The sequence below is a fragment of the Pithys albifrons genome, chromosome 16 (assembly GCF_047495875.1).
Source record: "Pithys albifrons albifrons isolate INPA30051 chromosome 16, PitAlb_v1, whole genome shotgun sequence".
Lineage (NCBI taxonomy): Eukaryota > Metazoa > Chordata > Aves > Passeriformes > Thamnophilidae > Pithys > Pithys albifrons.
Window position 1 is genome coordinate 11,007,787 of NC_092473.1, and position 23,267 is coordinate 11,031,053.

The 23,267-nt window shown below is 41.1% G+C and overlaps 1 protein-coding gene across 2 annotated transcripts in view; it reads right to left on the reverse strand.

Annotated features, from left to right (window-relative positions):
* Window positions 1-538: 538 nt before the first annotated feature.
* Window positions 539-23,267, reverse strand: part of PDGFA (platelet derived growth factor subunit A) — an 87,704-nt gene continuing 64,975 nt past the window's right edge. Inside the window, exons 7-9 of one of the 2 annotated variants that reach the window (XR_011699170.1) lie at window positions 8,029-8,100; window positions 6,917-7,070; window positions 539-601 (exon numbers count right to left, since the gene is read on the reverse strand). The gene's annotated coding sequence lies outside the window, so the exon portion shown is untranslated. Of the gene's footprint in view, window positions 602-6,618; window positions 7,071-8,028; window positions 8,101-23,267 lie in introns of those variants that run through there. The other variant, XR_011699169.1, reaches the window with a different exon arrangement.

Genomic DNA, 23,267 nt, shown 5'->3' on the forward strand with positions numbered 1-23,267 from the left:
TGCCTTGCCTGTGTGGCACCACGTTGTGATTTCCCTGTGTGTGTGTCAGGTTTTGCAGCACTGCAGCTCTTTAAGGTAGTAGAGGCAAAGCTCCCTGAAGTCAATGAGCCTTGGATCAGCTCTTAAAAGTTTCAGTGCTGTGACTATTATTTAATTTTTATATTTTCCTTCTCATTCTCCCAGAACGTCAATAAGAAAACTTGTTCAGGGAAATCGGGGTCTATATTTGCATATTTATGCAGGAACATTGTGGGTAAAATTGGCTCATGTTTTACAGTGTGTTTGTTTTCATTGTGCAGATTTCATCTGCTCAGGGGGATCAGTTATTTGACCTATATTAATATTTAATGGTACAAATACTTAAAATAAAAGTCCAGGCACAGCCAAGGCTTTTGGCAACTCTGCTTTAAACAGCCATCCTTCGTTAAAATCTGGCTCTGCTTGAAAGGTTTTGATTTCTTGCAGGGATTGAAACAAGGAGCAGCACTTTTGAGGACTGTTTCATGGCTGTTTGAATATTTTCTTGCTTAATATTGTTGTACATCAAGTCTGCATTGTAATGGACTTTTGTACAGTTCCTGATTTACTGAGCAGAGAAGACCTGCAGAAAAAATGAAACAGAAAAATCTCAGCTGGAATAATAAAATCGGTCATCATATCAAAGCAATGTCTGGTTTTGCTTTGCAGTCAAGCTAGACCAGTATTTCAGCATGGGCAGTTACTGACAATATAATAAAATGTCTTTCTTTTCTTTGTTTCCCCAAACTAGTAACTTCCTAAGTTTTTCACTAAAGATTGTAAAAAAAAATTTATTATTCCACCAACTGTGTCCTCTTCTAAAACATGGTTCACCTGGGTTACCATAATCTCCTCAATTTCAACCAGAAAGCAATCTTTCCTGGCATGCCTGTAAAGGAAATTTAACCTGTGAAAAGGGAAGGAGGCTTCTTGGCATTAAAGTAAATTACCTGCATAGTACACTTCAGTCTATAGATTTTTTTTCTTGCTATGTAGCAGCATGAAAGCAAGTGAATGGCTTGCTCTGAATCAACCAGCAGCTTTTCAGTACCTCAGTCATTAATCCAGCATATCTCAGCTTGCCTTTCACTCCATGCACAGGGAAGAATATCCCCATGTCTACCTTTGGTGAACAAAATGCACACTTTTGCCTCAGGCTAGGGATGTGTTGAGAAGTGGAGGAAAAAACATAAACCAAGCCTCTAAAGAAAGAAAAACAATCTTTAGAAACACACTCAACACAACTATATAAGAATCCTGAAAGTTGGTGACATAAAGAAATTAAAAAACCAACAAACTTAGAGCAAATGTGCAATCAACTTGGATACGATGCAGTTAAAAAGCAGACAAAAGCTTTATACAAACTAATGAATTGATTTAAGGCTCCACTGGGAGATATACAATGACATATTATTTATGTAACCTGTAGTTTACTGTTCACATAGTAATTTCCACCTCCCACCCTGTCAAATAGAAGAAAGTTTTTCACCCTAAATCTTAGATGATGATGAGACCAAATAGCAGGAGAGGATGTATAAACGAAAGTAATTTAGTGAAGAAGGCTTGAGTGACATGAAAACACAATAAAAGTTATGATAATGTTAGGGATATCAAAGTGAACGCCAGGTGGGCAGACGAGAATAGGCAAGTTCCCAAGTCAATCTGAAAGGCATTCTTCAACACTGGGGAAAATCCAGCCATTTATTTTTCAGCTTATCACTCTGTGGGTCAAAAACTATGTATTAAATTTGGAGCACAAAGACCTGCCTTGTCTAACAATTGTACTTATTGTAGAGACGGACAAGGAGGAGGGGGAAGTGGAAGACTTTCAAAAGCTCAACACATACTTTAGAGAAGATCTGGGGTTTTCTCTTTAAAAAGCAGACCAGTTGAGTCTCACCTCTCCTATTTTTCAGGGAGTCATATATTAAAATGCTTTTGTCTAGTGCTTGTGATTACTTTTTATTGGAGCATGGTTTCCTCTCTTTCTCAGTTCACTGCGTGTTATTCATCATCTCCACAGAGGAAACAACCTGGCTCCCTGAAAGTGTTCCCACATGGGATTGCAAGACCAGGATTTTCAGAAAAACTGAAGAAATGAAGCTCTGAAAATTATCTGAAGCTGTGAAAACCACCTCTGATATTATTAGACTGCCTACCCAACATTTGGAGAGTGCATGGCTTACCCCAGAAACCCAATCTGTGTTCAGCTGAAGAGATGCAGTTTGGATAAAGCCCTTACAGACAGTGTGGCTAAAATCCAGCAGATCAGTTCTCAAAATCAGAATGCTGCCAGTTTGTGAGGAGCCAAGCTGCATGAGTGATGGGTGCCAGGAACAGAAGGGCTGAGAGGTTGGGGTCCCACTGCTGATGTTATTCCCTGAGGACTCCCTTCTAGCCCAACAGGAATTGAGTCGGTAGAGAGACCACCAGCAGCTGCCAACCCACAGAGACTTGGCTACTGGATTTGTAAAGCACTGACAAGCCAGTTATATATAGAAGGGTCATGCTCTTTCTCAGATGGGCTTGACAGATGTTTAGACATTTTATAAATAACAAGAAAATAAGAAAACACTCCAAAAAAACATGAGCACTTCAGTTGTGTGAAGGATCCTACACTTCATTAATATTCCTTTTTCTTCCTGTTATTTTCATTGGTGGTTCTGTCTGTGCCCTTATAACTGCCCTGCAAAAATATAAAAAAACCCAACAGCCTGTGAAGAGTGGTCTTTGCTTGAATCTCTTTCCATTTTAAGCCTCCATGTCCCCAGACAAAAAACAAAAAGCCCTGATCAGAATGAACTACATAACATCCCTGCTGAGAAAGAAGTAAATAACAGTCCCAGTGTTTAACTCCTCTCCTTGAGAGCACACTCTCAGGTGCCCTGAGCACTGGACCGAGCCACTCCAGTTTAATGCTGCCAACTTGGAAGCAAAAGGGGAATTTTTTTCATACTTAGGGAGAAAAAAGTGTGAGGCATTGTTTTCCAGGACAGAAAGGGCATGAAGGTTTCTGAACCTGCTATTTTTGGGACCAGTCCATGAGTCAGTGGAGAGCCCCTCCATGTGCTGACACAAAGGAAATCCCAGCTCTGGGTGTTGCTTCCGAACGTGCTCTGAGCTCAGCTGAGAATACACACACCAGGGCTGGTTCAGCTCGTACTTCTGCGGGGGGTGGGTGGATGGATGGATGGATGGATGGATGGATGGATGGATGGATGGATGGATGGATGGACGGATGCATGGATGGACAGACAGCAGGGCAGTGCAGCTGATGGAGGACCAGAGGGGACATTATCCTGTGAATCATCCTAACAGTAAAACCAATGTGTTAATCCATTGGGTTTCCTTCCGGGTATAAGTAAGAAGAGGAAATATCATCATGACAAGGAGAATGGTTTCACTTTCCAGCATCCACTTCCTGAAGAGGGTACTGGGTAACTAAAGATAAGGCCAAGTTTGCCAGCAGGTTGGCAGCATTAAGAGTTCCCAGCTTTGGACATCTAATTTTGTCTCTTGGACTGAGCCCCTTAAGCATCCTTGGAGCTTGTTCATTAAGTTATTCTGAACTGCCCCCACAACAGCACAGAAAAGTACCCAAAAATGCTATTACATGATGAATATACCTGTGGCTCTTTTCACATCTGTTTATATTAGTTTCCTCAGTTCTATTTTGAATATTTTTAATGCCCTCTGACTGCTTGGCAATATTCTACACTGTGCTGATGAATGGGTCAATTTTGTCATGTGGCTTATTTTTAGCACCTTGATCAGCTGATCTTCATCTTAAATAAAGAAAGAAAAGCTTTGGGGACCAGACTGCTCTGTGAAGCAGCAGTTTCTGAAACCATTGGCTTCTCATCTGCAGCTTAACAAGGCTGAGATCAGTAACCAAGTCACAAACCTCTTTATGGGCAAGTGCTTAGACTGAGAAAAAGAGCCATGGCACGTAAACACAAGTGATTCCTCAGTCCCATGAAAGGAGGCACAGACTCAACTCCTTCTGATGTTTGCATTCTGCAAACACTTGTGCCAATACAAAACTACCAGCCCAATGTCCATGGAAAGGAAAAGCACAGGAGTGCAAAAATAGAAGTGATTAATTTTCAGACACAAATAAATATTTCTGAGGGGGGAAAAAACCCAATATTATTTACCCATACAGCTCAACTTGAATCCCTAAAATCAAAATAAGGTTACTGGGAGTGTTGAGGGGAAATAGGAAAAGGTAAAATAGGCATAACTTTTGGAGGCTATTTCATTGATAAGCAGGTTACACCTGCATCCTTATAGCTAAAATGAGTTTATTCCTGCTTCTTCACCAACTGATGGAGCTCTTTACTGAGTGGTGTCTAGCAGTCATCAAGGTGATACTATATCTCTTCAGAGAGGCAGCCCTCTCCAAGGAACTGTTAGTGTCATGACTTGCCAATGACGTATTGCTCTAAAAATGGTGCCTTCTACAAAAGAACAGGTCCTGGAGCAGATTTACTCCTAATTACAGGAAGGAAGGAACAGGAGAGGTATGCAGATACCAGAAAATTCATCTTGCCAAAATAGAAAGTGTGTTGCTGCAAGCTGGAGAATTTAAATGGTGGTGTTTTGGGAAGAGTCCCATTCTAAACAAATACCTCCTCTGCAATAATCAAGAATTAGGCTAGAAAAATGCAGATATCTGAAATCATAATGTATGTGGTTTTTTAGATAAGAGATTTACTTCTAGCCAGAGAGACTCAAAATACCTTTTTGCTTCATCTTCCAATATAGCACAGCATCTCACATTGAATCAGTGACTCAGTATCATACAATCACATCCTGGGTTTATTAGGTAATTAGTTCTAAGAAGCAACCAAAGAAGTCCTACTCCCCTCTCGGTACTTCTCAGCTTTCCTACATTTGTCACCTGAAGGTGATTATTTGCCATCCTGTGTTACTGCTAATTATCATTATTTTTTATACTAGACATTTGCATTAGGTTATTATGTTAGTCTAATAAAGATGACGCCCCCATGCAATGATACACAAGGGTGCACATCTGACAGCTTTTTATGTTTTTCTCCATTTTAAAGCACAAGACTTTCAAAATGGTTGAAAATATTCTACAGCCTTAAACAAGTCATTTAAACCAGTAGCAAGACCAGGAATAAAAAAAAACAAACACCACCAAACCATCTAAATCTCAGCTCCCACTTTAACCAGAGAACAACACAAATGTATCTCTGTATTGGTTCATTATTCTGTATCACATATCCACCAGTACATTGTCTTTGAGACCGGCGCACAGTAGGCATCAAGTTACTAAATGTTCTTATCATAAAACAGATATTGCAGTCCTCAGGTTTCCTCTGATAATCTGTTTGTATTGCTGTATCTGGAGGATAAAAAATGTGGCAGTATGAAACATTGTTACTTAGCAATTATAAAACAGCAATGGAGCTTGTGTGTTTTAAAATATGTGAGACAATGTTTGATTTTATGCCTAGTTTAGAAATATTATAAGGAACGAGGCATCTTCTATAAATAATTTAGAACTCTCTACATGGGGAGATAGGTGTAATCAAATGAAAAAGAGACAGAGTCCATTCTGAAAGTTATGACCTTTATAACAAATGTGGGTGTGTTTGTATGCATACAAATCTCTGAGTGCCAACTTCAGCATTAGGACTTGCCTATTCATTTAAACATATGCAAATGAATACAAGGTGTCGAGTTATGCCAGTTAATTGCACAATGAGTTGAGTTTGTCAGCAAAATTTCCTAGCACTACCCTTCCCCTGCTCCACTGATAACAGAAATATTTGTTCTTTCTGTATATACAGAGCTGGAGCATTTGGGGTTTGTCAGTGCTTCCTTGACAGGGTCCAACTATCATCATCACAGGGGAAGGGGAGAAGAAGTCAGTCAGCAGAGCTATTTTGACTGACACGTGGTGGGATCATACATCAAAAGTTTAGCCTGACAGAGTTTCTGTCCCTCCTGAGCCATAAACCCCTGTTAGCTTCATGCTGCAAAGAAACACCAGACAGAAATCCCCATGCTGAAAAATTTACACTGAGCCAGCAGGAAATTGAGCCATTTGCAAGTGTGTTCACCAGGGAGAAGCTGAAAGGAAAGGTCATGTTCAGACGGGGATTGCTGTGCCCTGATTTCATTGAGAGCAGGATTGCACGGGTAGGGGAAAGGCAAGGCCTGCAAGTCCTCTGGCTGTGGCCAAAGCATGTGGAGATGGGGTTGCAAAAGGCCAAGTGTGGTGACACAATAGTGTACAATAGCAGCAGAAAATACTGTCTTTGTTAGAGGGATGTTGGTTCGCCTTTATAGTCAAAGTGTATCCATGTTTTTATTTATTACTGCCAGCTGATAGACCATGTTTGAAAAATAGCCTTTAAGACTTCTATCCCAAACACTCACAGAAGATGAGTAAATATACAATAGAACCATAGCAGTACATTTTCAAAATCTGAGTAGAGGAGTGCCCAGGTGGAACTGGGGTTTCATCATAGAAAAGTTTGGGACATAAAGACAATTCAAGAAAGCCATGGGTGGCCCGGCTCTTTAAACTGACCACGGGCTCTCTTCACCTCATTTGAGTTGGTTCACAGCAAGACATTGGCTCCCTGACTTGGCAACTCTGCTGTGAGGTTCCATGTTTGTAATCTCACCTCATTTATTGTGAGACAGGACTTCTGCAATCCTTTCTTTGTCACTACTCCACATTTGGAGACTTTGTGAAGCACCAAGGGCTTTATGTCTCCCCAAAATTCCAGTGAATTGTGTCGTATCACAGAAAAGCTGCCTCATGGAAGGGTAGGAAAGATATGAGCGACCGCTGAGATGATGAGCTTACTCAAGAGCTTGAAGAGTATGGTCAAGATGTTGAGCTGGCCCAAGCACCAACCTTGGGAGGGACCAGAAAGACACTGAGGAAGTGAACTGTCGACCTCCATTATTTCTGAAACTTCCTTCTTTGACAATACCTTCATTGCTCCACGTAGTTATCAGTGTCCAGGGTAGGTTTGATGAATTTTCCAAGCCCATCGCCAGATACTTACCTAAAGAGAAATTACTCATTTTAATAGTAAGCCAGAAGGAGCTGCCTTCCTTGCCATTAATGCCACCTGAGGATTGAAAACCATAGGAATGAGTCTAGGAGGATGCCAGCCAAAGCATCCTATTGTTTCAGCAACAGTATCATTAAAGCATGGCACGGTAGTGCTTCCATTAGCTCCTGGAGATATTTCTCACTTCCCATTACCCTTTCCTTTCCATCACTATCCTGCCAAGCTCCTGCAGAAGTAGACACTCTTTATAACACCCACTGCTCTCCAGCAGTCTTGGTACTATTTGTATTAATCCCAATATTAATTATCACCATTCACCCCAGGGGAGCTGGGAGGGCAATTATCAGCTGAGTGCCAAAACAATGCCAATGATATCTCACTTCTGCAGGGAGTTTCATGTCCATCCCTCAAAGGCAACACAAAGAGAAAGACTTTAGGAGGTCAGATGTTGAAAAACCATAGAAAGCTTATACTTCCCTGGAGTACTCTGAACCCATTCACCTCTTTACTCTGCACCTTCTCTTGCAACTGTCCTGTATCATGGCAACCAGCTAACGGGACTGTGCATATAGTAAAAATAAGCTCTGCAACCAGAAATAAGGGAGTATTGCATATTTTCTCTCATTTGTGATTTTCACAAGCCTTTGTTTTTTAAAAATTTTTTCCTCTTCCTGCTGTCTTTTCCTGAGGTTCTCCCAAGGGTTCAGACCCAAGCAAGCTGAACAAAATTTTTAAATAAAATTAGCCAGATAAAAGTTTTGGTGTTTTTGTTTTTGTTTTTGGGGGGTTTTTCCCCCTAAATTAGAGGTTTGGAGGAGTTCTATGTATGTTGGACCTGAAGTTCAGATTTCCCATTTCACAAACCATGTGTCATGATGACATCCCAGGTGTTCACCTTGGAATGGTTTCCAAGGGGAAGTGTGTCTGCTGGCTTGTTTGAGAGACTTACCAGGGCACATGGGACACCACTTGTGCTTTACTGCAACTCACAAGCCTCTGTTGTCAACAAAACTGTGTGCTGCTAGAAACCAAACAAAAAGAGAGAGGAAAATAATTAAAATTAGCTTTGTGGAAGGAAGTTACTAGTTAAGAATGTGGTTGTTGGAAACAGGTGTTAATCTTTACTGGCTTGGTCCTGCAAAAGTCACACAGGGTGCCAAGATATCTCTGTGCTCCTTGAAACATCATTGCCAGCTGCATCAAGAGTGAAGCAACTTCTTCTCCCTTCCCTGCCCTGACAGATACAGAGGAAATAAAGGTGGAATATATTTGTCATGGAAGTCCTGCCTTGAGAAGTGCTATGCTGGCCCTATCTGCCATTGCCCACTGCAAACACCAACAGCAGGGATTGCAGCTCAGCTACAGTATTAACCCAGCAACAAACTGCTAATATGAATTTAAAACAATGTATGACTTTCTGAACTCTGATCATGTTACTTGTCTCAAAGTGCCTTCTCCTTCCACTTCTCTAACACACATTGTGAGTTTGTCAGCACTGCTGCACAGTCCTACAATCCCATGGGAGGTTGTCCTGGTGGAAGAGCTCCCATGAGCTGAAATGCAGCCCTGGCTGAGTGCAGAGTCCCAGGCTCCAGGCAGACCGACCAAAGGCTCATGAAGCAGTGGTGGAATTGGAAAGAGGTTTCAAAAAACCTCTCTGTGTAGTGCATGGGGACTATTGCATTGTATTCAGTAACAGAAGGAACCTCTGGCATTGTACCAGGCTTACTCCCACTCTTTCTGTGCAGGTACTCATAATAATGGCAAGAATTACATTCATTTCCCTATTCCTTCACCATACCAGGAGAGTCTGATTTTTAGACAACATGACACTGTTCACAGCTACCTTGTGAACAGATGCAGTTTGCAGCTGTAACACAGCAGGTTAAGCACGCAGCACACGCAGCTGTAACACACACACAGGTAGACCAGCCATGTCTTATTCTGCTTCTGGTCTTAAGCAATTAAACATCTGCTTTCACCAGGGAAATAATCTTTTTTGTATAAGCCTAAGGGGATAAAAGCTGTTTCATTTCATTTTTTACACTATGCATTTATTCTTCATTGAGATAGTTTATAATTAAGGTAGCCCAGCATCACTCAACCCATTCCTTTTCACCAATAAGGGGGAAACTTTTGAACACTGGCCACATAGACTGCAAAACCATCAATCTTTTTGCAGTTTATTCAAAGACCCTTTGGGGAGCTACCAGAGAATACTCAATCTCCAAACACTCCCAGGGTACACTTCATATCCCAGTTGCTTCGACCCAATTCTAATCACTATATTCAAATCATTATTTTTAGATTATGCATTTATCAAAAATAACCTCTATGTAAGGTAGGAAAGCCAAACTGAAGACAACTTGCAAATTTGAACCATCTGACACTACAGCAATGTCCAAGGGCAGGGCTGTAGAATCAGAGAATAGCTGAGGTTGGATGACACCCCTGAGTATCATTCAGTCCAAAGTGAGTGCCCATGGTCACCTTGGCTGAGAGATACCATAAATATAAATCTGTCACTTAGGATCTCAGCATTTGCAATGGGATTTTAAAATTGAAATGTTTCCCTTCATGTGCACTTTAGCTACAGACATATGATTTTTTTTTGTTGAGTAGTTACACATGAACCTTTACACAGGCAGTCAGGACATAGGAGCCATGTGTTCACAGCTATTTATGCCCAATATTCTCTGTCTAATGCTGCAGTGAACTGCAAGTAATTGCACCAGTGTTTAATCAACATAAACACAAATCTGGCCCCTAAACTTGCCTGGTCCATTTTGACACTTCTCCAAACTGCAGTGGCTCCCTCAGAAAGGCTCCCCCACTTTCCCCACATTTTCCCCTTTTTGCACAATTAGCACATTTCCATTTGCAACTTTGCGCATTTCCCAGTGCAATCAATTGTGTTCTCAAGCAGCTGAGGGTTCACTGATACACACATGCATTTTACACACTTTGAGCCTTCTAAGCCAAGTGGAGAGAAGCAGCAGTTTGGCTCCCACTAAGCCATCACACGGGTCTGGATCAGACCCAAGAGGGTGTGTGTGCATGTGTGAAAGGAAGAGAGCACTAATGAGCTCAGGTTGCATCCAAGACAAAACAGTTACTCATTGCCAGAAGCCAGTGGCTTTGCCTACTTGAGGAATTCCCATCTCTAACATTTGCAGATAAAAAAAAAAGCCCCTCACATTTAGCCAGCTCCTCCTCATCATCTCGTTTATCAAACACAAACAACTATCTCTAACAAGTCAACTAAAGCATACAGGGAAATGCATCATTCCCAGCTCTTAAACCTATCGGTTACAAGCAAAGAGCCAGTGGCTAAACAAATAAAGGAGTAATCTTTCAGAGCCCAATTGGCTCCCTATCTATTCTGAGAGTGCCTGCAAATTCAGTGGTGATTTATTAACCTCCATTGAAGGACAGAGCTGTTAATAAAAGCTCACCTACAAATACCTCAGAAAATGTCAATATCCACAAGTGACAAGTTCCTGAGATTCCCATTTAGCCCAAATCAGCACAGCACAGCGCATAAGAAATTGCTTCCATTCAAATAATATGCTTCAGTCACATTGGTTTCTCTTATTTGAAAGAAATACATAGACCCAGGGAAAAAAAACCACAACAAAACCCAGCACTTTTCCTGACCTGAGTTCTTAGAGCTGGCAACTCCATACAGTTAAAGTCATGTTCAATGTTACTGAATTAGGAACAAACTCAAAAAAAAGAGGTCAAGAATAGTACCTACCCTTGCAAAGATCTCTCATATATTAGTTATTTTCATTTGCATGAAAACTGCAGGTTTGGGGTATTTTTCATGTCTGCTGGCCTAGATTTCATGCAGTTCAAATGAGAGCAGAATTTGGCTTTGTATCAGTGGAAGTGTTAAGTGTATGATCTCTTATGGCTTAATATTCTGTGTGACTCTGCTTTTGTAGAGAGCAGGATGTTGTGCTAAGAGCCCTCTTCATTAGTTTATAGAAATTTTTTCTAATGCTTGAAACATTTTAAAAGTGTTAAGAACCATACAGCTGATGTGGCAATTAAAAAAAAATTGATTACATTTTTAAGTAAGGTACCAAAGATCATACTGTTCATGCCTGCCAAAAATAGCAGCTTTGGATTTCTCATAAGAAAGGAGGGGAAAAATGTCAGAGCAATCATTCCTCACTCTGGGAATCAGTGCAAAAGCTTAGTGGTCCAGACTGTGCAGATCCATAGTCCAGATTCCCACCACTGCGTCCCTCCTGTGCTCATTTAGACATGTGCAAAGTAGATATAAATTTCTATTGCAGCAGAGAATATTCCTGCTTTCCCAGTTTCCAAAAGTTTAAATGACAAAACCTATTATAGGCCAGGGGAGAAATGGCCCTATAATAGCAGTTGTTTAACTGAAACTCCTCAGATCCTTTTGCTTTTTCCCAGGAAGAAAAACTCCCTAAGATTAGCTTTTTCTTATATTATTTCTAATAAATTCTGGTTCCAACCCAGTGCAAATATGCTGGAAAAAGGCTTGTCAGACTTTTCCATGAAATTAAGAAAAAAGATTCAAGTAGAAAAACCAAAGGAAATTTTAAGAACTTATTATCAAATAATTATTTCATTCAGGTGAATGAAGGAGCTTGAATTAGGGGTAAAGCTTTGATAGGGATTTATGTAGTTAGTTTTTCTGGTTGTGACATACAGATCTGCCAATATTCTCATTGTATTTGTCCCATGTGAGAGTTCACTAGAAAGTTAAGTCCATTTTCAATAAAACAGGAGGCTTTAACTGTATATAGACTATTGAGTGTCTGTGCAATAATGATATGAACTCTATCCAATATATGTGCTGTTTGCAGCATATTAGTAAATATCAGGCAGAATATAAGTCATTTGTCGTAAAGGAGCCCATAATTTAAGACACCTAAGGAATTCCAGCTCTTTGCAAGGCAGTACATGAAGTAACATGCAACTCATGCTGTCATTAGGGCTTATTTGAGAGGTTTAGATAAAGGGGAAAAATGCCAAAAGCAAACTAACACTTCAGAGGCACAGTTAAGCAATGACATGCTTTGGGGAGAGGAGGAAGGGGGGGTAACATTTCCCTTGCTGATTCCCCCCCCTCCCCCAAAACTGAGTAATTATGACATTCCATTTCTTGCACAGCTTAATGCCTCAATGTATTGCTCAGACTGTGCTGCTCAGATACATTGTCAGGACACAAGGTTTTCTTTCCTAGGGCAGAGACCAAGAGATCTGATCCTCCACTGTCCCTGCTTGTGTCTGGGGCAGGTCCCAGTGGGGAGCACAGAGGAATCCTGTGGATCAGCCAGGAAGCACTGCCATGCAGGAGAGACTTTCCTAACTCCCTTCTGACGTGTCAGTGCCAACATAATGTTCTTGGCTTCAAGAAGTGTGAGTTTCTGATTCACTTTTTTATTTACAAATGAACCATTTCATGGTGGAAATCCCAAGTCTTTCCACTCCAAGGATTTCCATTATTATTAGTGACGTTTAGTTAGGGAACACTGGGTATCACGTAAGAAGAGCAAGTATTATTGGAGGACAAAACCGTATGTCAGATCCAAGCTGATTCTGCTGCTCTGTTCTGTGTCAGCAACCAGCTGGAGAAGACACAGGGAGGTCCTTCTGCCCAGGATGAGCAGGGTGAAGAGCATCATCTCTACATTCATGATGCCCACATTGCTCACAGAAGGAAGGCTCCTGTTTGGAGGACTGATGTGGAAAGTGAATACAAAGCAACTGAGGCATACAGAGGGGAGGGAATGACACAAGGGAAGGGGAAAAAAAGAGAAAAAAAAATTTGATCTCGCAATGACAGAGCGCTTGCACACAGGGCATGCCAAGGACAGAAGCTGCCATGCAGCAAGCACAGGCTCCTCTGCACCTTGTAGGCATGTGCCCATGTCAGATGGGTTTGTGTTTGGGTTTGGCCCTCTGCACATGGCTGTAATGCTCTGGTTTGGATTGTGTGCCTGACCATAGACCACTGATTCATAGTCCTGCCCAAAAGTGAGTTGGTGAGCAGCCCTGGATGAAGGAACGGACCTAGAGCTGTGTCACAGCATTGGAAGTTTAATGAGATATGTCACTTGCAAGAGAGTAAACTCAGCAGAAAAATGGGAATATCTTCAGAAATTTCCTTTTCTTCACCCCAGAATTAATCTCTTCTGCTTGTGGTCAAGCAGACCATGCTATGCAAAATCAGGGCTTGGTAATAAAGGCTTGGGCTACAAAATCTCCAAGGCAATTGATACCAGCCAAAATGAAGAAGCCAGGTAGGGAGTCACATACCATGTCTTGGTCTGGGTTTTGGTTTGGTTTTGGGTTTTTTGTTGTTTTTTGCTTGGTTGCTTGGGGCTTTTTTGTGGGGTTTGGTGGTGGTGGGTTTTGATGTTTTGGGGTTTGGTTTGGTTTTTTTTTATTTCCTTGGATCTCATGGCAGGAATTAAAAAAAAAAAGAAGCAGACACGAATTCAACAGCTTCATGAGTGCAGTGTATCACACTATAACCAGAGAGGGCAAAGCTGGGTGCATCCCTTCCATCAGCTACTCTGGACCCTCACTCTGGTTTTCGAGGTGCAAATCCTTGTCATTGCAGAACCATTCTGTTTCAAATAGACACTGTTTTAGTGTGGAGCTGAGAGCTCTCACATTTTACATTATAGACATGGCAACCCTGCAGACACATCAGCATTTACAACATTCTTGAGTTACTGTGTACGTAATGGCTCATGTGTTCGTGCCACTGGCAGGTCTGGCAGAAACCCAATATCACTCCTGACTATGTGGCAACCCCGAGTTTAATGATCAAAACTGAAACAAAAAGCTTAGATAACATTAAAGTCACGTTTCAGCTCAATCTCTGTAACTTTGAACCACTAGGTCAAGGCTGAAGGTTTTCTGAGGAATTTTTCAGCAGGACAGCCACGTAACTCACTTCAAAGAACACAGACTTCAAAATGTCATCTTTGCCAAGGGATCATTTAAAAATCACCCAGTGTTGTTGCAGGGCAGAATTCAGGTCTGAGAATGAAATAAACCATTAACTTTCCAACCTATTGTACTGGAGTGCTGGAGGAAGGGAGCCAGAAATTCCCTCGCCACCACCTTTTGGGACCATCACCATTTTTGGTTCTCACTAATTGCCTCACAGTAGGATGGAGGGCCCCCAACAGAGATCAGTGCCTGACACCATTGAAAGTTACAGAGGGTGGGATTCCTCTCACCTAATTTTAGCTGTCTGAAGATTAGCTACCTAGTTTAAACTAGTAATCTAGACTCCCTTTATAGTCAATGGAGAGAGATAGGCACCTTTGTGGTAAAATTGGTCAACGGTCCTAGCTGATGAATTTAATGTGTGTGTTTAGGCCTGAATTCAGCAAAGTACTTAAGCAAATGCTTATCTTTAAGCAGATGAATGATCTGATCTCTGTTAAGTGGAGCACTTCAGGATGTTCTGAGTTTAAAGATTACCATGGACCTAAGTGTTTTGCAGAACTGCTGAGCGTGGAGTTGGGCTTGACATGATGAAGCATGGCAGGGCAGAAACCAATGCACAGCATTACGCTGGGAAGAAAGAGGATTTAGGGAAGGGTAGAGGGAGGGAAGACAATGTTCAAGGGATGGCTGAAACTCCCGGGTGAATAAAAGAGACTGGAAGGATTAAAAACAACCCTGCATGGGTATCTCTGGTATCTGTGAAATTCCCAGAGGTCAGAGCAGGTGCTCTGCACTCCGTGCTGCTGCCACAGAAGGACAAAGTGACATTCAATGCAATGGAAAGGCAACAAATACAAAGCCAAGAAAAGGGAACATGGCTTAATCCAGGTACAGTCAGTTTATAGACACCACCACTACAGGAAGTCTGAGAGACCTTAACAGTATCAAAAAAGAGGCTGAATATTTCTGAGGATATCTAGAGAGTGACAAAAATAATACCAAGTGGGAAAATTATAGTGTGATTATTCCACATCCTTCTTTAGGGCTTGAGCCAGTTTCTAATGGCTAGAAATCAAGATGCAACCCACAAGGAAATGATGAGGGAGTGCAAGTAACTTCTCAGCAGTCTCTGTTCAGATCCCTCACATCACTCTAAATCTTTGTGTACCAACCACTGTCAGATTCACACTGAACTGATGTGTGTGTCCATCCCTGCGGCTGTTCTTTTGAACCCTGGTATGTAAAAAAACCTGTAACAGTCTCAGCACTTAAATAATCCCCCTGAATTTGAATCTAAAACTCTAGCTTTTCCTGCTATTAATGGGTGTTGGTTGGAGCACAGCACTGCAGTAGAAAAGGTTGGCTTGATATTGTGAAATTAGCCCAGTGAGACAACATCCATGTCTATAAAATACTCTGAATTATACCCCACAGTTTCTAAACACCCTGTTCCTCTTCATGCTGATGAAAGTGAGATCTTAACTATGTCCTGGATTATGGGTCAAAAACATTAACTCAGGGCGAATCTGTATTTTTATGTGTGGTTCAGGTTTTTATGCATCTCTGTCTGTGCCCAAAGCTGTCCTAGGTGTGTTAAGCTGAGATATCTTTCCTAGCAGTTATTTTTCTAATCCTGAGATCATTCTGCCTACAAACTGCTGACAGACAGATATCATGTAGATCACATGGAAGAGGCTGGGGGAAAGGAGGGTGCAGATACTGAACTCAGTGTAGGGAGAAAAATATTGAAGGGGCAACAAGACAAGCAGAAAACCCAAAGTAAATGCAGAAATTGAAATCTCACAGCAAAAAAAAATCACTGTTAATTGCACTACACAGCATTAGGGCCTCTGTGCAAGAAAGGATGTTTTACCAGTCTGAGTTTGGGACTTTCTTTTATAATCATGTTCTTCCATACAGAGCACTGCTCTGAAAGATATCTCTCCCTCTCTCTTTCAGGAAGGACAACTGATGCAAACATCTGGCAGGTCACTTTGCCTACAGCCCACATTACCAAATGTCACAACAGAAGCACAAAAATTACCACTGCACTTCAAATCAGGCATCTCTGATGTTGTTGGATGGGACAGCACAAAGGCTGGAGAAATCTGAACTCTGAGGAATAAATTCCTCTCTTTTCTTACAGAAAATCTTTGTATGACACAGTAATTTGCCCATGAGGCTCCAAATGGGAAACAAGCCTGAAAAACCTCAGCATCTGGGGATTTTAGCTGTCTTGGTCTAAGAGGCAGAGCAGACAAGGAAACCAAGATGATTTACTCTTTTTTGTGGAAAAAAAAGGACACTCAAGCAGAAAGTCAGAGGAATCTTTGCATAGTCTGATACAGAACCACTTTCACAATAATTTTCTTTCTCTGTTTATACTATATTCCTTTTTTTATGTATGAGATAGTTACAGGAAGCTGATTGAAGATGTTTTATAGTGCATGACAGGAAATATTAAAATCACCTTTTAATTACCATATAACACCCTGAGTGCTTTTACAGGATGTGGTTAGGGGGAGAGCTTTATAGATAAAATGAGTAATAGAGCACCTTTCAGGACCTAAGGCCTTTGGGTGCTGAGCGGAAAATTAAATTCCAGAAAAACCAATCAATATTTCTAACATTAATACATTGCTTCTAACTCTTTTGAATTGCCCCTCATCTCTTGGTATTTTGTTTTTCTTAAGTGGTCTCCCTGGAGACATGAGGTTCAGAGCTTTTCCTTAAAATAGAAGAAATTGTAAGTTTTTTAACTCCTGGTGCCTATGAAGAAAAACCTGTACAATGTTTCTAACCAGCCAGAAGCTGAATTAAAAAAAAATTTACACCCTTTATTTATTGTCTCCATTTTCTAAGCTCATCCCATGTATTTGGACACCTGCCAGATGAGATACGAATATTCCTTGCAAATTACCAAAATGCAAAGTGAAATAAATATTTAGGCATTTGACTGGTAGAATTTGGACAAGTATTCCTCGGTTTTGTCAAGCACCCAAGCAAAAACCCAGGTGCTGGAGCTGCACTGAGCAGCCACATGCAGCAGCACACAGGTCAACCCATGGCCACTGATTTCAAAGGACTTGGGGTCAGGTACAGCTACAAAATTCCCTGGTCTTGACTGTTCCTTTAAACTTTGTTCTTTCTGCCGAAGGCACTTCCATTGATTGATTAAAATCTTGGATCACTGGCCCAGGCTTACAGCACTGCCACATTGCAGTGGCTGTGGTAATTACTGCTTCAGCTCCCCACAAAGGAACGGGCATTTGTCTCTGTGTGAAGGAAAAAAATAATGTATTTTCCCCAGTAATCAGCAATCCACATGGATTTCTAATAATCAAAGGGCTTCCTCTGGTTCAGCAGTATGTTGTAAAGCAAAGTTTATAATGTTGAAACAGCGATTGCTGGCAGATTTCTTGCTAATTTCTTGCCTAAGTGAAGTGCAGAGACCAATTTCCCATTTTACTCTTACCTTCAATAAAAATTAGCATTTAACTTGTCAGAAGGAGCTATCTCTTGTGCCAAGCAGTGTCCCAATGTAAAACACTCTGCACTAGTAAGTTTCTGTTAGATTTTTTCCAGCAGCAGGGCAGTTCCCAGAATAAAAGAGCCAAGACTCAATTTCTTGTAATTATTGACAGAAGAAACACATGTGCTTAGCAAAAAGGCAGGCACAGAAGTACAGCCTAGGGCCAAGTTTAATGCTCTATCGGTGGTAGTCTGTAACAAATGGACATCTGAGAGATCTGGGCACTGCCTGTGAAATGAATGGAAATGGCTTTTTAATTATGCATCAGCTGCAGAACCTGTTTGCAGCCAAGCCACTTAGAAGCGGGAAGATCAAGACAAGAGGTTTTGTCTTGGGAGCTCTTGAGTTTGGTTTCAACTGTCTTGACACAGGCAAAGCCAAAGCCTTTTCTGGTGGTTACAGCTGAGGAATTAAAACCACTGCCACTGTCACCTCCATGTGCTCCTTCCCTCACTCTTTGCTGCCCTGCTCCCACATGGAGCACTCACCTCTCCACAAGCTGCACAGCTCATGGTGATGTGGTCATCTTGACTTTGAGGAAGGTCAGTTGGACATTCCCAGTGTGGTCTGCAACAACAACTGCTCGATCCAGGCCAGGTCCCAAAACCCACCTACCACACCCCATGGCCCACCCTGAAGTGCCTGAGCTGGCTATTTTAAATGTGTGTACTTTTAAGTAAATTAAAGATCTTTTGACACTGCAATTAGCGATGTGTGAGCAACCTGGGTGGGATCCATCTCATCCAATTTCAGCTTCTTAACAGAGTTGCCTACCCATCTGGGCTTTCCCTGTCATCAACAGAGAGAGGTAAGAACAGCCAGAGGGTGATTCATCACACCTCAGGTACAGGTTGGATACAATGAGTTGGCTTCTGGAAACAGATATAACTCTACAGGTGACAGTGGGAGTCTAGACACCTCCCTGCAGCCAGACAGCCAATTCTGAGACAGTGAAGGGAGAGGAAACCCACCCCATGTACCTGCTACAGTGACAGGCACTGATCTCAGCAAAGGGCCTTCAGTGCGACAGGAATGCAATTAGCAAGATTCATAAATGTTGACAGGCACAATTATCTGGGGGAAATTAATTTTCTTGGCTCCTTGACTTCTCAGAATTGCACCCCCTTGCATCACTTCCACTGCTGACTCCATAGCATTTGAATGAAATAGAACTAAGGGTAAGAAACATCTGAATTGGTAGATGGTGTGTTTTTGGATATTGCCCGACTATGTTATGAGGTTGGGCTTAGCTAAAATATGGAATTTGATAACATTAATGATAGGTTGGTGGGCTAAGAGTTTCTTCCTTCATTTTCAACCCTTTCTTTTTGGACAATCCTTAGAATTGAACTGTTCTGAAGTCCTATTTAATTTACCTGCAACAGGAAGATCAGGAATCTGTGATTGGCCATATCCTGGGGCCATTACTCAAGAAAAAGCTTTCTTTGACCTGACCAAACTCTGAGTTAAGAACCTCAAGATTTGGTCCTTGTGAATAAGCTTTAATGGAAACAACTGTGGTTGAACTAATGAGATAAAGGTCACCCTCTCAGAGGGCTTTTAATCAAAAAGATTGTCTTAGTTTTTGCACAAGTGGGGCTTCTTTGTATAAGCCCATTGACTTTGAGTCTGGAAGGGATTCTGTAGATATCTGAATAATTCTCTCATGCAAAACCCCCAAATCTCTGATAGCAGACTACATTGAAGCTTAATCACTTTTTATCCCAAATGTTCACTAAGCTTATATTTTAGGAGAAAAAAATATACAGAAAAAATCCACCAAGCAAGCAGGGATAGCTACTGCTCATTCTAAATGAGAGCTTGTGTAGACTTTTTCTCCTAGGTTGTTTGAAAAATTTTCCAAAGCTATAAGGTTTTGAGACATGCTCATATTTGACTGAAATTCACACTGCTGAAGGAAGGGTAAAACTCCAACTGACTTTGAGAGGAAGAGGATTAGGCCAAAACCAAGTACTTCTGAAAATCCCACACCAATATTTTTATCAGTGATGTCTGAAGGGAATGTGGCAGACATTCACAATTCATATTCACTTCAGATGTAGATCCCAAACTTAACATAATGAACTTGATTAATTCCAAGAAAATATAATTAGAACATGTTTATAGGCATTAAGCCATTCTGATGAAAGAAATATTTTTCAGCCTTATGAGGAACAAGTCGTAACAGACTAGTGCAGGTTGAAAAATCTCAATGTGATTAATGAATTGGATAGTACTTCTATCCGTAAGCAGAAGAGTAATTTAATTCACTGATGAGTAGTAAGAGGACAAAAATTAACAAAACACCTACTGCCTTCAAATGCAGTAAAACTCAGTAGCCCTACAGAACTTGAAGCAGTTCTCCATTTAAACCATGTTTAAATGTATATAACTTAAAAACAGAAGACATCCCTCTAAGCTGAATTAATTACACAGGTAGAACTGTATTTATAGCCTTTGAACCTCAAGGATGATCACAGTATTTCTATATTAGAGAATGAATCTGGGCTTTCCGGTTGTTATTTTGCAAGTTTTAGCCTTACCTCTGATAGTCTTAAGAAACAGACAGGCTGCTTAAGGCATTCTTCCTTAAAATCAGAGACAGAACAGCAGTCCATCCAACACCACGAGTGAAAAGCTCTGTAAAGTCATTCCGAGGTTTAAAGCATTGCTTTGCATCTGGCCATTCAAAGGAAGCAATGGGACTTAGGGATTTTAAAGGTGGTGACTACAAAACCCAGTGAACGGAGCTTTCTGTGGTTGGCAGCGGGAAACAAAAGAAGAGCTACACTCCAGCTGGTTTCAGGAATTGAGCCCAGACTTTGACAGACTTTCAGGACTTTAAAGGGGTAAATGGGAAGGGAGAGCAGTTGGATCTGAGACATCCAAAGGACTTTCTGACCCGGAAGGATTTCTGCAAGCTAAAATAAGCATTCTGCGGTAGGCTTTGACAAATGCTCTTAAATAAACAAGATGGGTAAAAGAAGTTACACTTTATACCATTTTCTGGAGACAAAAGGGCAGCCCAGCTGGAAGAAAGACTATCTGTTAGTTTGCCATGGCTGATTCTCTTCAACTCACAAAGCCTTTGGTAATTGGGAGGGATTCACAGAAGTTCAGTACATTCCTGATTTTTGTAATAACAGTGATAACGATGTTCATGATATGCTTGGAAACTCTCATCACTTTACATGTTCAAAGCATTGTATAAACATCACTTAATTAATAGTTGCTAAACAGTGCGTTATTCAGGTGGTTCAGATATGCCTTTGAAGGGTACATAGGTACTTAGATTGTATATTGTGAAACAATTTGATATATTTGTTCATTTTAATTAACTTTTTCCATGTTTACATACATGATAAAAGGTCACAGAACATGATTACACAAGTGCTAGAATGGAGAGGAGTCACGAGGGCCCAAGGGAATATAGGGAGCTGTAATGGGATGAAGCTGGAGAGGAAAATTAGACAGACTATCAGACAGTGTTTGCTACTGACTAAAACCTGGAGAACTCTTAACTGTGCACTGGGCTGTATTTATGGCAGTAAATGTGTTGGCCCAAACGATGCATGAGAAAGCTTGAGGAAAGCAAGTGAATTTCAGACACACAGCCCAGAAATACCATGGAAATATAAGGTCTAGTCCAAAGGACATCAAAGTCAATGGAAAGATTCCTACCGAATGCAGAGAGCTCTGGATCCCAGGTTTCCCAAGGGAAATCGTGAAGGTGTCATTTCTGGCTCATTTTATAGTGTAAAAAAATAAAATGGTAGAGGAGTAGTCTGCACTAACAGGGGTCACAACAGTGTCTGAATTCTGCTTATGCAAAGCCCAGAGAACAAGTACCTGGTCCATCTTAGCCTTTCTCCTTTATTTTTTGTATTTTCTTTAAAGCTCAGTTAGTCCAACCAGAGCCACTCACCTTTTAAGAACCTAGTAACAGTTGATAAAATCAGTTATTCCCAAAAATTGGTCATAAAAGGCTATTAGAGCAGACAGAGCAAATGGCCTGAGAAGAATGATTGTTCTTGCCTGTAAGTGTAGTCCTTAAATAATGACACCAAGGTCACATCTGTCACAAAAAGAACAATTCTACTGCTGTCCTTTGTCTGCCATCTTCTTCTGCATTTGGTTTACTGAACAAGAGAAGCAAGTCCACATGGTTGTTGGAAATTACTGGAAATGTCCAGGGACTGTGGTCTTTACTCTAGATTTTAATTCTTCTCATAGTATCTTTATCAGAGATAATCTAATTTGGGGAGGAGACATAGTTTGTCTCCAGTGTTTCCCCAGAGATTTTGACCTCTTCAGCTCCTGGATTCCACCCCTCTGACCACTGTTAAATATGAAGTCTATCCACTGAGTACAGTGGTGTATTTAGCCACGCTCATTTACAAACCTTTTTTCCACACTGTTCTCAGCTTCCAGAGTTTCCTCTGATCTTTTTCCTACACTGAAATATCTTCCCGAGATATTTTTTTCCTCCTGTCTGTCCAGCAAAGTCCCAAAGTCTGCCTTCATACACTTACCATGGGAGTTTCTGTAAGACACTCAACTTACTAAAATGTGTGGAATTTCTTGGTCCTACTAGTTAGAACATGATTTGGTCTTCATTCAAAGTGAAAGGCAAATATTTGTCTGGCAAGGTGACTCTAAGCATTTACTACGTGTTACTTATCCAGTTGAGTCTTGGCAGTTCTCCCCACCTTCGCACAGACTGACTCTCCTCTCCTTCAGTTTTTTATGCTTAGATACACTCAAGTAAAGCTCCTCCTGACTTGCTCTGCTGCTAAGACAAGCAATACTGATTTCCATTCTCTCAGTATGGGGTGTAACACTGCCTTCCCATTCATGCCTTCACCAGCTGAAGCACAAATATCAGTCCTTCCTACCCACAAAAATAAATGTGTTAAACACCACGACTCGTTCAGGCAGGACATTGTGGAGCCCATATAAGTACTTTGCTGGATAGACAGGACTGACTCCTAAAATGGGATAAACTTTCATCTCACTCTTCATGAGGATAGCACTGCCATTTCGCTCTGTGGGATCTTACATGAAGAAATGAGTTCTTGTGAACGTTTCATTCCCTCCACCCTCATGAAGGACACTTGCTGGCACGTTCCCAACCATGCTAGAAGATTGCTGAAGCCTCCTGGAGGTGAGCCAAGCAATGTCATATCCAGGGGGCCCACTTTGCATTTTTGGCTTGTATATGATTTTTGTTTTCAGTTATAGTGGATGAAGTTTTCAAGTATATGATTCATTGGTTCTCTGTGTCAAGCCTACAAATTTTTGCTTCTTCCCTTGCTCCTAAATAATATGCCAGCCAAAGCCAGAAAGGCAGGATTGTTATTCAGAGGCTTGCATATGGCTCTAGTGAAAATTGCTTAGTAGGGGGTGATGTGACTTTATGATACCTATGCTGTCAGCTGAGGAGGGCTTTTTATAGTTAAATGTGATGACAACTGCACCCTATTTATACCAATGAACTTAGGCATATCAAAATAGTAACATCAAGAGGAATATCCTGGGCAAAAAAAAAACCACCACACTGCTCAGTTTACACTTTAAAATAAATATTTCTTTAGCTTAGAACTGATCACTGGCTACAGACATTGGGGAAGTGTTTCACAGCTTTGACTCCACCCTGAAAATAAGAGGTTTGAGGCTTGGCTCTTTCAGGGCACACATGGATA